General features: G+C 35.1%; 1 long non-coding RNA gene across 1 annotated transcript; it reads right to left on the bottom strand.

Moving 5' to 3' along the window:
- Positions 1-592: 592 nt before the first annotated feature.
- On the bottom strand, positions 593-8,385 carry LOC118964943 (uncharacterized). The gene is made up of 3 exons (XR_016496926.1): positions 8,326-8,385; positions 2,001-2,117; positions 593-1,744 (listed from the first exon to the last, which is right to left on the bottom strand). It is a non-coding gene; the product is annotated as an uncharacterized LOC118964943 (long non-coding RNA).
- Positions 8,386-17,858: the final 9,473 nt, after the last annotated feature.

Raw genomic sequence — 17,858 nt, 5'->3', positions numbered from 1 at the left:
TCAGTAAGACCAAAATAATGGTGTTCCAAAAAAGGTCCAGTCACCAGGACCACAAATTCAAATTCCATCTAGACACTGTTGCCTTAGAGCACAAAAAAAACTATACATACCTTGGCCTAAACATCATCGCCACAGGTAACTTCCACAAAGCTGTGAACGATCTGAGAGACAAGGCAAGAAGAGCATTCTATGCCATCAAAAGGAACATACATTTCAACATACCAATTAGGATTTGGCTAAAAATACTTGAATCAGTCATAGAGCCCATTGCCCTTTATGGTTGTGAGGTCTGGGGTCCGCTCACCAACCAAGACTTCACAAAATGGGACAAACACCAAATTGAGATTCTGCACGCAGAATTCTGCAAAAATATCCTCCGTGTACAACGTAGAACACCAAATAATGCATGCAGAGCAGAAATACCCACTAATTATCAAAATCCAGAAAAGAGCCGTTAAATTCTATAACCACCTAAAAGGAAGCGATTCCCAAACCTTTCATAACAAAGCCATCCCCTACAGAGAGATGAACCTGGAGAAGAGTCCCCTAAGCAAGCTGGTCCTGGGGCTCTGTTCACAAACACAAACACACCCTACAGAGCCCCAGAACAACAGCACAATTAGACCCAACCAAATCATGAGAAAACAAAAAGATAATTACTTGACACATTGGAAAGAATTAACAAAAAAACAGAGCAAACTAGAATGCTATTTGGCCCTACACAGAGAGTACACAGCGGCGGAATACCTGACCACTGTGACTGACCCAAAATTAAGGAAAGCTTTGACTATGTACAGACTCAGTGAGCATAGCCTTGCTATTGAGAAAGGCCGCCGTAGGCAGACATGGCTCTCAAGAGAAGACAGGCTATGTGCTCACTGCCCACAAAATGAGGTGGAAACTGAGCTGCACTTCCTAACCTCCTGCCCAATGTATGACCATATTAGAGAGACATATTTCCCTCAGATTACACAGATCCACAAAGAATTCGAAAACAAATCCAAATTTGAAAAACTCCCATATCTACTGGGTGAAATTCCACAGTGTGCCATCACAGCAGCAATATTTGTGACCTGTTGCCACGAGAAAAGGGCAACCAGTGAAGAACACACACCATTGTAAATACAACCCATATTTATGCTTATTTATTTTATCTTGTGTCCTTTAACCATTTGTACATTGTTAAAACACTGTATATATATAATATGACATTTGTAATGTCTTTATTGTTTTGAAACTTCTGTATGTGTAATGTTTACTGTTAATTTTTATTGTTTTTCACTTTATATATTCACTTTATATATTATCTACCTCACTTGCTTTGGCAATGTTAACACATGTTTCCCATGCCAATAAAGCCCTTGAATTGAATTGAATTGAATTGAATTGAGAGGGAGGAAGAGAGAGAGAGAGAGAGGAAGAGACGGGGGAGTGAGTACAGAGGGAGAGAGAGAGAGAGAGAGAGAGAGAGACCGATCCATCAGACCATTGGTAAGCATTATATCACTGGAATTGAGGAGAGAAAGACATTTTGAAATTTTTCCACAGTTTTACTTTTTTTTTCAGGCACAATGGGGAAATGTGTGGGCGGAGGGAAGGTGTCCTTTGGGGTGGAGGCAGGAGGCAGAGCCATCTACGAGATGCCTGTTAAGAGCCTGTTTAAAGCAGTCTGGTCTGCTCTGTGCAGGAGCTCTTAGCTTAGCCGCAGGGGAGAGATGCTTGCTGACACACTCCCACACACACTCTGTGAGACGATGAGAAGAGCAGTAACTGGTACATGTTCAGGAGGGATACATGTGAACTATGAACCAATGTGCTGCTCTGCACACTTGTTAGGATACAATCAGATGGTCACACTTCATAGACCAAGTTTCATGTACAGATAACATTCAGTATTGTTACTGGTGTAGAACACTAACAATACTATTAACTGATGGAAAACATGATTAGACAGGAATCCTTTTATCACAATTCAATCAGTGTTTGAACTATTTCCTTACCCTCTTTCTGGTCTAGTCTATATCTTGAAATATACGTCCAGAGAAGGAGAGAGGTTGCCATTTCCAAGTGACTCTCTTTTAACATCCCCACATTCACCTGAGGAAGAGTCCATGGGTCTGTTCAGGGGGGTGCAACGTTAGAAAACATTCAGAAAGAAATGTATTATGACAGATAGGATTGTCTGTGTTGTAGAACAGGGATTCAGTCTATTTCTATCCACAATGTTAAGAACTTTTGACATTACTAAATACACATCAACAATGCTTTTTTTAATGTCAAACATGGCAGGAGCAAACCCAATGGAGGACATTGCTGTCATCCTACATGCAAAATGTCTGCCCACGTCTAATGATCTCCCATTCAACAACAGACAGTCTGCATACCGAATGTTGTGAAAACAAGTATTAGATGCAATTATTCAAATGACAGTTCGTTAAGCACGTGAAAAAAAAATAATTGGCGCTTTCAGAGAAAATGAGCAAAAAGCTCAATGGCACTCGGAATAATCTGCTCTTTAAAATTCCCAGCCCGCTCCCACTTTACATGTGTTAGCAGCAAAAAGACAGAGACATGTAACTTATGCAATGGTCGCTTCCATAACACATTCTCTCCACTTGACAAAGAAGGGCAGGGAACTTGCATAAATGTAGTTGTCTGTGGGTTTATAGACAGATAAGGTCAAGAATAGTACCATCTGTAGCAACAAATGGAAGGGAGAATCCAAATAAGCAATACGCTAGAGGCATGGGATGGGGGGTGGGCTGTGTAATGAAGAGAGCGTGAGTAAGATGGAAAAAATGGTTGTTTTTCGTGAACCACTTATATGACCATGGTCAGGGGAACTCATTTATTCAAGTCCAGAAGGCATTTATCTTGGCTCTGAGGCAAGCTCAGTCACACAATCACCCCTCCGACTCGCCTTGGACTGTAGGCAACTGCAAACAAATTGATTACAGATTAGATGCAGGAACTAGTGGGGTGCATCTATGGAATCTAATGTCCACAGGAGAAGCAGTAAAGCCAGGCTATAAGGGGGAGAATGAGGCTGCAGATTGCAGTATTGTTTCACAGTTATAGATCACTATCGGCTCTTAAAACTGCAATATGTAACTTATTGGGCGACCAGGACAAATTCAAGTTATAGATCTATCTTTCGTATTAAAAGCAAGTCCAAGAAGCGGGAGACTTGTTCTATGTGCGCTATTTCTATGCTTCCCGTTCTTACGTTTTGCATTTGCATTTTTGACTTTGGGTTTTGTACACCAGCTTCAAACAGCTGAAAACACCATCTTTTTGGTCATGTAAAATATATTTCACAGATGTAACAATGATTCTCTACACTATACATCGCTTGTTTTGTCACAGAAACTGAAATTAGGCAAACTATTAGAACTTTAGCAACCAGGAAATCGCGGAGCGAGAGATGAAGAGAGAGACACCTAAAGCCCAACAGGTCAGGATGACATCACTCTGACATCAAGTTTGGATTTATCACGTACCGCGCGCAATATGGTCTCATCAACATACTGTATCATTTGAACGGGAAATTATGGACATGCCTCGATGAAGACTAAAACCTTAATTATGTTTAAAGTGTTTCCGGACCTCCACACCCATCAGGCATTTATGCCATCTGTGGGGTTCGCTGTGCCTGCATAAAAACTCAAAATGTAACAAAAGTAATGTAGTAATGCTAGTATAGCTACAGAGCTAGTTATTTGATTGGTAGTTTCCCAAAATTCACAACGTTTGGCGTAAGCTTTGAACAATGTTTTTCTGGCAAAATGTGGGATACATTGTCAACATAGTCTGTGTGCACAAAATGCACACAGACTTCGTTGGGTTACGCTAAATAGCTAGCTATGGATGTTCGTTAACTATTGACGCTACAGCCGACAGGAAGTACGTCCCCCACCACTACAGACAATCAATCACAAACACAGAGCTCGCAGAGGCCCTCTGCTTTGTTACAGACATGAGGATGTGTGCAGAGCTCAGTGCAGATCCTCTACTTTGTTACAGACATGAGGATGTGTGCAGAGCTCAGTGCAGATCCTCTACTTTGTTATATCTCTGCTCAGACTCCACTCACCTCTTGTACCATAAAACCAGTTTAATGCCAAAAAGAGTTGGTTTTAACAATGAGGTAACCATTTTACACCAACTTCCATTGCCATCCAATGACCTTGGACGCCACATTTAGCTGAAAAACCTGCTCACTGAAAAAAAGTTAACACACGATCACAATTCAGGATACATACAGTATACTGCAGCATATCAAGAGACCATATTTTATGTCCAACCTGATGAACTTGGCCTCAAAAACCTGGCTGAACTGTATACATACCTCAGAGTAATAACAGTAACAAAATGAATGTATGCATCCAGCTGAATGAATCAATGCCATTATACAGTACAAGTGGATGGAAAGAGTCCATGGTGACATAAAACACACATTCACCAGTCTGGTGTTTTCTCTATGGGCTCATTGTGTTTTCCAATGTGAGAAGTGAAAGAGTAACAACGGCAGCCATGTCCACGGCCCTGTAAAGAGAACAGTTTATCCACAGAGTACACACACACACACTGTCCTAACTCTAACCCTAACCCTTAACCTAACCCTAACCCTAACCCTAAACCTTAACCTAACCATAACCCTAACCCTAACCCTAACCCTAACCCTAACCCTTAACCTAACCCTAACCCTAAACCTTAACCTAACCATAACCCTAACCTCAATCCTAACCTTAACCCCTAAAACCATACCTAACTATAACCTTAATTCTAAACCTAACCCTTAACCTAACCATAACCCTAACCTCAAACCTAACCTTAACCCCTAAAACCATACCTAACCTTATTTCTAAACCTAACCCTAATTGTAACTCTAAACCTAAGCCCTAAGCCTAAATTAGCATTTTTCCTCATGGGGCCTGGCAAAATGTCCCCACTTGTCTCAATTTTCCTTGTTTTACTATCCATGTGAGGACTTCTGGTAAGGATGGCAATGGGATAGTTAAACAAAACACACACACACACACACACACACACACACACACACACACACACACACACACACACACACACACACACACACACACACACACACAGCTTCTAAGTGTTTGTTTAGTCTCTCTGATTAGTTACACAAAAACACTAAATGCTTCAGCATTGTAATTGACATCCTTGACCTAGAGAAAGAACAGGGATCGGTCTCAACTGGAATATGAATAAAGGAACAACACATCTAATTCTGGAAGTACAGAAGCTCTTAGAGAGAAAAACCCCAGAAGAAGAGATGGCCGAGTGCCTCTGACCAGAATATTGGGCCCCATTTCCAGTTCATTTCACGATGATTCTACATGTTGAATCAGCCCCCACCTCCAGCATTCACCAGCAGCCAGCAGGTAGCGGCTATAACACATCGAGGCGCAGGACGTTAATCGTGTGAAGCCTACTGTTGCCAAAATGCCATGTTTCCTAGATTGCATCCTGTAGGGTAGAGTGGGGTAAGTTGAGTAAAAGGGTTAGTTGAGCCACCCCTTGTTTCTAGGAAACCATACACAAAATATATCATTTGACCTAACTTTTAGGAAGACGTCATAATTTCATGGAGTCTATGAAGGAAGAAACCACATGGAAAAAGTGGTGAGCAAGTTAGGTCCAAAAAAAAGATTTTCACAAAGTCAAATAACTGTACTGTGTTTCATAAGTTTCATGATGATTGTATCTCAACCAAAGTAGATCGTTCTAAGATTGTTTTGCACATCAGTTTGGGTCTATAAGATACAATATGAGGTCCTAAACCTAGCATGAAAGTGCATCCTTGTAGCTGTCTGGGCTAATACTGTACAGTCCAAATGTTTGCCTTGGGGTACGTTGAGACAATGAGGTTCTTGAGAGAGCAGCCAAGGAAGTGAGAAAAGGGAAGAAGACCATTCAAGCAGCAGCAAGGGATGAACAAATGGACTGAATGACACACTAGGTCCTATCCTAACACAAGGTCCTATCTGAGGACATGGAGTCTGAGCTGTATAAAGAGAGGCTATGATAGAGTAGCAGAGGAACACAAGGTCCTATCTGATGACATGGAGTCTGAGCGGTATAAAGAGAGGCTATGATAGAGTAGCAGAGGAACACAAGGTCCTATCTGAGGACATGGAGTCTGAGCTGTATAAAGAGAGGCTATGATAGAGTAGCAGAGGAACACAAGGTCCTATCTGAGGACATGGAGTCTGAGCTGTATAAAGACAGGCTATGATAGAGTAGCAGAGGAACACAAGGTCCTATCTGATGACATGGAGTCTGAGCTATATAAAGAGAGGCTATGATGAGTAGCAGAGGAACACAAGGTCTTATCTGAGGACATGGAGTCTGAGCTGTATAAAGAGAGGCTATGATAGAGTAGCAGAGGAACACATGGTCTTATCTGATGACATGGAGTCTGAGCTGTATAAAGAGAGGCTATGATAGAGTAGCAGAGGAACACAAGGTCTTATCTGAGGACATGGAGTCTGAGCTGTATAAAGAGAAGCTATGATAGAGTAGCAGAGGAACACAAGGTCCTATCTGAGGACATGGAGTCTGAGCTGTATAAAGAGAGGCTATGATAGAGTAGCAGAGGAACACAAGGTCTTATCTGATGACATGGAGTCTGAGCTGTATAAAGAGAGGCTATGATAGAGTAGGAGAGGAACACAAGGTCTTATCTGATGACATGGAGTCTGAGCTGTATAAAGAGAAGCTATGATGAGTAGCAGAGGAACACAAGGTCTTATCTGAGGACATGGAGTCTGAGCTGTATAAAGAGAGGCTATGATAGAGTAGCAGAGGAACACAAGGTCTTATCTGATGACATGGAGTCTGAGCTGTATAAAGAGAGGCTGTGATAGAGTAGCAGAGGAGCACAAGGTCTTATCTGATGACATGGAGTCTGAGCTGTATAAAGAGAGGCTATGATAGAGTAGCAGAGGAACACAAGGTCCTATCTGATGACATGGAGTCTGAGCTGTATAAAGAGAGGCTATGATAGAGTAGCAGAGGAACACAAGGTCTTATGTGATGACATGGAGTCTGAGCTGTATAAAGAGAGGCTATGATAGAGTAGCAGAGGAACACAAGGTCTTATCTGATGACATGGAGTCTGAGCTGTATAAAGAGAGGCTATGATAGAGTAGCAGAGGAACACAAGGTCTTATCTGATGACATGGAGTCTGAGCTGTATAAAGAGAGGCTATGATAGGGTAGCAGAGGAACACAAGGTCTTATCTAATGACATGGAGTCTGAGCTGTATAAAGAGAGGCTATGATGAGTAGCAGAGGAACACAAGGTCTTATCTGATGACATGGAGTCTGAGCTGTATAAAGAGAGGCTATGATAGAGTAGCAGAGGAACACAAGGTCTTATCTAATGACATGGAGTCTGAGCTGTATAAAGAGAGGCTATGATGAGTAGCAGAGGAACACAAGGTCTTATCTGATGACATGGAGTCTGAGCTGTATAAAGAGAGGCTATGATAGAGTAGCAGAGGAACACAAGGTCTTATCTGAGGACATGGAGTCTGAGCTTGCTAAACATATCAAGAATCTCGCAGACCAGTTTCATGGGCTGAGTTGCCTCAAATGCAGAGAACTTGCCTACGAATCAGTATATCGAAACAATATCCCTGTCCCAGACAACTGGCCAAAAAATGGGTAAGTGATGTTGAACAGAGAGATCTATATGAATGAATGTAGGCATATATTTAAGATATACAATATACCACACCCCCATTCCATGAATTACATTTTTACCTACCTGCACCATCACCCACTGTCACAGGACACCATCACCTACTTACTAAGGCCGAGACAATACCAGTATCACATAGTATATTTTTTCCATGGCAAAAATTAAAACAGAAAGCAGACCAAACTCTTTAGTCCTTTAGAAAGCTGCTGTTTGTAAAATAGTGTGAGCTATAGCTTGGAAAATATATACATGTGACTGGATGGCAAACTAATGTTTGTTTCCAACATTAGGACTGTTTTCCTAAAGAAGTTAAATCCACTTCTTGTTTAGATTCCTTGTCACGATACTAATGAGAATCACAATACTGGTATCATCCCGGCTCTGCTGCTTAGCCCAAGGAGGCTCAACTTACCCCTTACGTCAAGAGACCACTTTTTGGACAGGCTATGTTTTCAAAACTGTAATGTTTACATACATTCTGTTTATTTCCCGGGATAATCAACCTCCTGAAATATGGGTAGATAACTTTGTTAGAAAGACTACTATATTCCCTTGATGTAGTGATGCTGAATGTAAAAAATGTCTCAACTTACCGCGCTCCCCCCAACTCTGTAAACTCAAACATTACACAGTGCATCTCACTACTTTTGAACAGAGCCCTATGAGAAACCTGTTTGTTTGCTGAGACACATCATGGTGATAGCGAGGGAACGCATGGACTATTGATCCAGGGCAAACGTCCCCTTAACAGAACTCTTGATAGACCATTGTTTCAGTTCAACCTTTAACCAAATACTGAACATTGCATTCCACCCTGTAGGAATAGTGAAGCTTGGTCTCCCAATATGTTCACACATTATACAGCCTTTGATAATGATGTATATCATAACAACAGAATGTCAGAAACATGTTCTCTTCAAGCTTGGGGATGGAGTGTGGAGGAGTATCCTGGGAGAGTGTTGCCTAACTGTGTGTCTACCCCCCCACCCATATCATAGCAGTAGTCAGAGTGATAACTTTTTGTTTGGAGGTCAATAAGAGTATTGAATTTGGTCGACAAAAAATGTTATTGCTAATTTGCTATGTGAGGCTTATTTGATCGAATAGAAGTTTCATAATGGTTAGGTTGTTGGACGCACGTGGCATTTCAGCAACTTACCCCAAAACGACTTTATGTCGGAGTTGTGCCTGTTGTCATAGATAGAGGACTCATCATGGATATAACCCGTTTTAGCACAGACATCGCCATTGAGGGCTTCCACCATTTTAAAGTAGTCAACTTGGTGGGGATTCTTATACGTTTGGAGCAATCAGCCAATGAAGAAGAGGAAAATGTACTACTTTCAAATGAAGATGGCACTGCCCATGCTGTCACAGATGCTATAATGTCACAGATACAAAGATGAGTCCCCCTATCTATCCCTATTACATGTTGTTCACATGCGTATCTGCCCTCTCTGCCTTCCATCTTTAAGGACATGTATTTCCATTGTCAGTGCGGTCCCTCGAATAGACAATATTTTCCTTCAGTCACTTGTTTGGTGACTGTTGCTTAATGGTAGACTCGGCAAGATGACATAGTTGCACAAAATAAACAGCAGTAGTGGATCAATTAAGACAACAACTAAGAGCATTGACGAGCGAGGCTAAACTTCTCCTCTGTTTTAGTGAGATACGCAGACACTAAGTGTGACTGTGTGAGAGCAAAGTATTGCATCACGCTCATTTCAATATCTGCAGTGCCTACCTTCAAAGAGACCATACTTTTAAATGTGTTGATTATATTTTTTGTAAAAAAACAACAACATATATTTCAAGTTATGTTTATAATATTTTGGAACACCCCAGAAAAAATGTCAGTCCTCAAGCTGTGGAGCCAGAATGGGAAAACAGGGAAGATAGTGGAGCCATCTACATTTCAAGAGGCTCTAGAGAAAGGTAGGGTCAAGTACATATTAACAACTAATACTCATGCCAAATGTATTGCCAGATTCAAACTGTAGGAAGTGTGAAGATTGGTCTCTCAGAGGGAGAATAATTGTTAGTATGTGCCTAGAAAGTGGATGTGCATATATCAACGTCACAATGGTAAAATGTTAACAAAATTAACACACCTCATAATTTCTGGAGACAGGTTATCGAAATGGCAGCACTACAATAGCTAGAAAAATAGTGTAGAAGCGATTGCCAACTAAGACCCAATGATACCTCTGACAAAAGGATGGAGCGCATTCATTTTCAACAGAAGGATGCGAGCATGGCGAGAGAAACTCGGTGAACATGGCGGGACTTAAGTTGGGGAAAGCTGAATATTATGCCATTGTTAGGTCATATTGCGGCGTGATTAACAAATGGAGGCTCACGATAGCTTACAGCCTGTGCTGGATGGCTGTTGATACCTAGCACTACCAAGCATGCTGTCGGCTTGCTAGCACCCACATGGTGATCAATCAAGCGTCTTATCTGTTCATATGAACACGTTCTGTAATTGTAAACAGTTTTAGATGGCTAGCTTATCATCATGGCTAACTTCGGGGCAAAATAATTCACTCATTTACTGTTAATTAGCCACTGCAAACCTCTTTATTAGCAAATGTGACTCAGCCTCCAGAGGTGCAAGGTATCTCCAGTAATGTTGACTTTTTCACGTTCTATGGTGTCTCCATTTTCTTAGCGTATTTGAGAGTGACGTGATGAAGACTAAATTCTTCAAGAACACACCAACAACTTTATGGCGTTAATTAAAGGCGAGCGATGGGAGGACATCCAACAGAATCCGGATGACAAAACAAGAAAATATAGGTCCCCGTTGCAACCACTGTTGGTCGTGTTTCCCTGCTCAGACGTTGTATGCATCAACTAATGGTCGCGCACAACCTCATTGACTGAGAAGTCAGGCAACAGATTGCTAGAATATAATGTGGTTAGCGATTCGTAAAATACATATCCAGGCGTTGAAAGATCTCACATGCGTCAGCAACGTCTGAGCAGTGGAACACAGCCAATATCTTCAGGTGATCTCATATTTAACCATCAACGTCTGAGCAGTGGAACACAGCCATTATCTTCAGGTGATCTCATATTTAACCATCAACGTCTGAGCAGTGGAACACAGCCATTATCTTCAGGTGATCTCATATTTAACCATCAACGTCTGAGCAGTGGAACACAGCCATTATCTTCAGGTGATCTCGTATTTAACCATCAACGTCTGAGCAGTGGATCACAGCCATTATCTTCAGGTGATCTCGTATTTAACCATCAACGTCTGATCAGTGGAAAACACAGCCATTATCTTCAGGTGATCTCATATTTAACCATCAACGTCTGAGCAGTGGATCACAGCCATTATCTTCAGGTGATCTCGTATTTAACCATCAACGCCTGAGCAGTGGATCACAGCCATTATCTTCAGGTGATCTCATATTTAACCGTCAATACACGTTAAGATCACCCGCACAGATGATCTCAACCGCTCCCTAAAAGCCAAGCTTCATTTGAGGTGTAAACTTAGTCCTGCTTTCAACCCCCAAATGTCCAAGAAATGTTCGCCCTCTCTACAGGGTGTTATCTTCAGTTGAAGTAAAACCTGGTAATCGAGCAGACAAAGGGTTGATTGAACTATTTGACAATCATTCAGTAGAACTGAAAAAAAGTTATTTCTCGTTTAAGACAGCAATTATACTGTGGCAATATCATCATACAGGTTATATCAATATATCATACAGGTTATATCAATATATCATACAGGTTATATCAATATATCATACAGGTTATATCAATATATCATACAGGTTATATCAATATATCATACAGGTTATATCAATATATCATACAGGTTATATCAATATCATCATACAGGTTATATCAATATATCATACAGGTTATATCAATATATCATACAGGTTATATCAATATATTACACAGGTTATATCAATATCATCATACAGGTTATATCAATATATCATACAGGTTATATCAATATCATCATACAGGTTATATCAATATATCATACAGGTTATATCAATATATCATACAGGTTATATCAATATATCATACAGGTTATATCAATATCATCATACAGGTTATATCAATATATCATACAGGTTATATCAATATCATCATACAGGTTATATCAATATCATCATACAGGTTATATCAATATCATCATACAGGTTATATCAATATATCATACAGGTTATATCAATATATCATACAGGTTATATCAATATCATCATACAGGTTATATCAATATCATCATACAGGTTATATCAATATCATCATACAGGTTATATCAATATATCATACAGGTTATATCAATATATCATACAGGTTATATCAATATCATCATACAGGTTATATCAATATATCATACAGGTTATATCAATATCATCATACAGGTTATATCAATATCATCATACAGGTTATATCAATATCATCATACAGGTTATATCAATATATCATACAGGTTATATCAATATATTACACAGGTTATATCAATATATCAGACAGGTTATATCAATATCATCATACAGGTTATATAAATATCATCATACAGGTTATATCAATATATTACACAGGTTATATCAATATATCATACAGGTTATATCAATATATCATACAGGTTATATCAATATATCATACAGGTTATATCAATATATAATACAGGTTATATCAATATCATCATACAGGTTATATCAATATATTATACAGGTTATATCAATATCATCATACAGGTTATATCAATATCATCATACAGGTTATATCAATATCATCATACAGGTTATATCAATATCATCATACAGGTTATATCAATATATCATACAGGTTATATCAATATCATCATACAGGTTATATCAATATATCATACAGGTTATATCAATATATTACACAGGTTATATCAATATATCATACAGGTTATATCAATATATTACACAGGTTATATCAATATATCATACAGGTTATATCAATATATCATACAGGTTATATCAATATATCATACAGGTTATATCAATATATTACACAGGTTATATCAATATATCATACAGGTTATATCAATATATTACACAGGTTATATCAATATATCATACAGGTTATATCAATATATCATACAGGTTATATCAATATATTACACAGGTTATATCAATATATCATACAGGTTATATCAATATCATCATACAGGTTATATCAATATCATCATACAGGTTATATCAATATCATCATAAAGGTTATATCAATATCATCATACAGGTTATATCAATATATCATACAGGTTATATCAATATATCATACAGGTTAAGTCAATATATCATACAGGTTATATCAATATCATCATACAGGTTATATCAATATATCATACAGGTTATATCAATATATCATACAGGTTATATCAATATATTACACAGGTTATATCAATATCATCATACAGGTTATATCATTATATCATACAGGTTATATCAATATCATCATACAGGTTATATCAATATATCATACAGGTTATATCAATATATAATACAGGTTATATCAATATCATCATACAGGTTATATCAATATATCATACAGGTTATATCAATATCATCATACAGGTTATATCAATATATCATACAGGTTATATCAATATATCATACAGGTTATATCAATATATCATACAGGTTATATCAATATCATCATACAGGTTATATCAATATATCATACAGGTTATATCAATATATCATACAGGTTATATCAATATATTACACAGGTTATATCAATATCATCATACAGGTTATATCAATATATCATACAGGTTATATCAATATCATCATACAGGTTATATCAATATATCATACAGGTTATATCAATATCATCATACAGGTTATATCAATATCATCATACAGGTTATATCAATATATCATACAGGTTAAGTCAATATATCATACAGGTTATATCAATATCATCATACAGGTTATATCAATATATCATACAGGTTATATCAATATATCATACAGGTTATATCAATATATTACACAGGTTATATCAATATCATCATACAGGTTATATCATTATATCATACAGGTTATATCAATATCATCATACAGGTTATATCAATATATCATACAGGTTATATCAATATATAATACAGGTTATATCAATATCATCATACAGGTTATATCAATATATCATACAGGTTATATCAATATCATCATACAGGTTATATCAATATATCATACAGGTTATATCAATATATCATACAGGTTATATCAATATATCATACAGGTTATATCAATATCATCATACAGGTTATATCAATATATCATACAGGTTATATCAATATATCATACAGGTTATATCAATATATTACACAGGTTATATCAATATCATCATACAGGTTATATCAATATATCATACAGGTTATATCAATATCATCATACAGGTTATATCAATATATCATACAGGTTATATCAATATATAATACAGGTTATATCAATATCATCATACAGGTTATATCAATATATCATACAGGTTATATCAATATCATCATACAGGTTATATCAATATATTATACAGGTTATATCAATATCATCATACAGGTTATATCAATATATCATACAGGTTATATCAATATATTACACAGGTTATATCAATATATCATACAGGTTATATCAATATATTACACAGGTTATATCAATATATCATACAGGTTATATCAATATATCATACAGGTTATATCAATATATCATACAGGTTATATCAATATATTACACAGGTTATATCAATATATCATACAGGTTATATCAATATATTACACAGGTTATATCAATATATCATACAGGTTATATCAATATATCATACAGGTTATATCAATATATTACACAGGTTATATCAATATATCATACAGGTTATATCAATATCATCATACAGGTTATATCAATATCATCATACAGGTTATATCAATATCATCATACAGGTTATATCAATATCATCATACAGGTTATATCAATATATCATACAGGTTATATCAATATCATCATACAGGTTATATCAATATATCATACAGGTTATATCAATATCATCATACAGGTTATATCAATATATCATACAGGTTATATCAATATCATCATACAGGTTATATCAATATATCATACAGGTTATATCAATATATCATACAGGTTATATCAATATCATCATACAGGTTATATCAATATCATCATACAGGTTATATCAATATATCATACAGGTTATATCAATATCATCATACAGGTTATATCAATATATTACACATCTTATATCAATATCATCATACAGGTTATATCAATATATCATACAGGTTATATCAATATCATCATACAGGTTATATCAATATATTACACATCTTATATCAATATCATCATACAGGTTATATCAATATATCATACAGGTTATATCAATATATTACACAGGTTATATCAATATCATCATACAGGTTATATCAATATATCATACAGGTTATATCAATATCATCATACAGGTTATATCAATATCATCATACAGGTTATATCAATATCATCATAAAGGTTATATCAATATCATCATACAGGTTATATCAATATATCATACAGGTTATATCAATATATCATACAGGTTAAGTCAATATATCATACAGGTTATATCAATATCATCATACAGGTTATATCAATATATCATACAGGTTATATCAATATATCATACAGGTTATATCAATATATTACACAGGTTATATCAATATCATCATACAGGTTATATCATTATATCATACAGGTTATATCAATATCATCATACAGGTTATATCAATATATCATACAGGTTATATCAATATATAATACAGGTTATATCAATATCATCATACAGGTTATATCAATATATCATACAGGTTATATCAATATCATCATACAGGTTATATCAATATATCATACAGGTTATATCAATATATCATACAGGTTATATCAATATATCATACAGGTTATATCAATATCATCATACAGGTTATATCAATATATCATACAGGTTATATCAATATATCATACAGGTTATATCAATATATTACACAGGTTATATCAATATCATCATACAGGTTATATCAATATATCATACAGGTTATATCAATATCATCATACAGGTTATATCAATATATCATACAGGTTATATCAATATCATCATACAGGTTATATCAATATCATCATACAGGTTATATCAATATATCATACAGGTTAAGTCAATATATCATACAGGTTATATCAATATCATCATACAGGTTATATCAATATATCATACAGGTTATATCAATATATCATACAGGTTATATCAATATATTACACAGGTTATATCAATATCATCATACAGGTTATATCATTATATCATACAGGTTATATCAATATCATCATACAGGTTATATCAATATATCATACAGGTTATATCAATATATAATACAGGTTATATCAATATCATCATACAGGTTATATCAATATATCATACAGGTTATATCAATATCATCATACAGGTTATATCAATATATCATACAGGTTATATCAATATATCATACAGGTTATATCAATATATCATACAGGTTATATCAATATCATCATACAGGTTATATCAATATATCATACAGGTTATATCAATATATCATACAGGTTATATCAATATATTACACAGGTTATATCAATATCATCATACAGGTTATATCAATATATCATACAGGTTATATCAATATCATCATACAGGTTATATCAATATATCATACAGGTTATATCAATATATAATACAGGTTATATCAATATCATCATACAGGTTATATCAATATATCATACAGGTTATATCAATATCATCATACAGGTTATATCAATATATTATACAGGTTATATCAATATCATCATACAGGTTATATCAATATATCATACAGGTTATATCAATATATTACACAGGTTATATCAATATATCATACAGGTTATATCAATATATTACACAGGTTATATCATTATATCATACAGGTTATATCAATATATCATACAGGTTATATCAATATATCATACAGGTTATATCAATATATTACACAGGTTATATCAATATATCATACAGGTTATATCAATATATTACACAGGTTATATCAATATATCATACAGGTTATATCAATATATCATACAGGTTATATCAATATATTACACAGGTTATATCAATATATCATACAGGTTATATCAATATCATCATACAGGTTATATCAATATCATCATACAGGTTATATCAATATCATCATACAGGTTATATCAATATCATCATACAGGTTATATCAATATATCATACAGGTTATATCAATATCATCATACAGGTTATATCAATATATCATACAGGTTATATCAATATCATCATACAGGTTATATCAATATATCATACAGGTTATATCAATATCATCATACAGGTTATATCAATATATCATACAGGTTATATCAATATATCATACAGGTTATATCAATATCATCATACAGGTTATATCAATATCATCATACAGGTTATATCAATATATCATACAGGTTATATCAATATCATCATACAGGTTATATCAATATATTACACATCTTATATCAATATCATCATACAGGTTATATCAATATATCATACAGGTTATATCAATATATTACACAGGTTATATCAATATCATCATACAGGTTATATCAATATATCATACAGGTTATATCAATATATCATACAGGTTATATCAATATATCATACAGGTTATATCAATATATCATACAGGTTATATCAATATCATCATACAGGTTATATCAATATATCATATAGGTTAAGTCAATATATCATACAGGTTATATCAATATCATCATACAGGTTATATCAATATATCATACAGGTTATATCAATATATCATACAGGTTATATCAATATATTACACAGGTTATATCAATATCATCATACAGGTTATATCAATATATCATACAGGTTATATCAATATCATCATACAGGTTATATCAATATATCATACAGGTTATATCAATATATAATACAGGTTATATCAATATCATCATACAGGTTATATCAATATATCATACAGGTTATATCAATATCATCATACAGGTTATATCAATATATCATACAGGTTATATCAATATATCATACAGGT

Source organism: Oncorhynchus mykiss, chromosome 6 (genome assembly GCF_057628025.1).
Source record: "Oncorhynchus mykiss isolate SJ-2025 chromosome 6, ASM5762802v1, whole genome shotgun sequence".
NCBI lineage: Eukaryota > Metazoa > Chordata > Actinopteri > Salmoniformes > Salmonidae > Oncorhynchus > Oncorhynchus mykiss.
The sequence above is the reverse complement of the archived record's forward strand: the minus strand, read 5'-3'. Positions and strand labels throughout refer to the sequence as shown.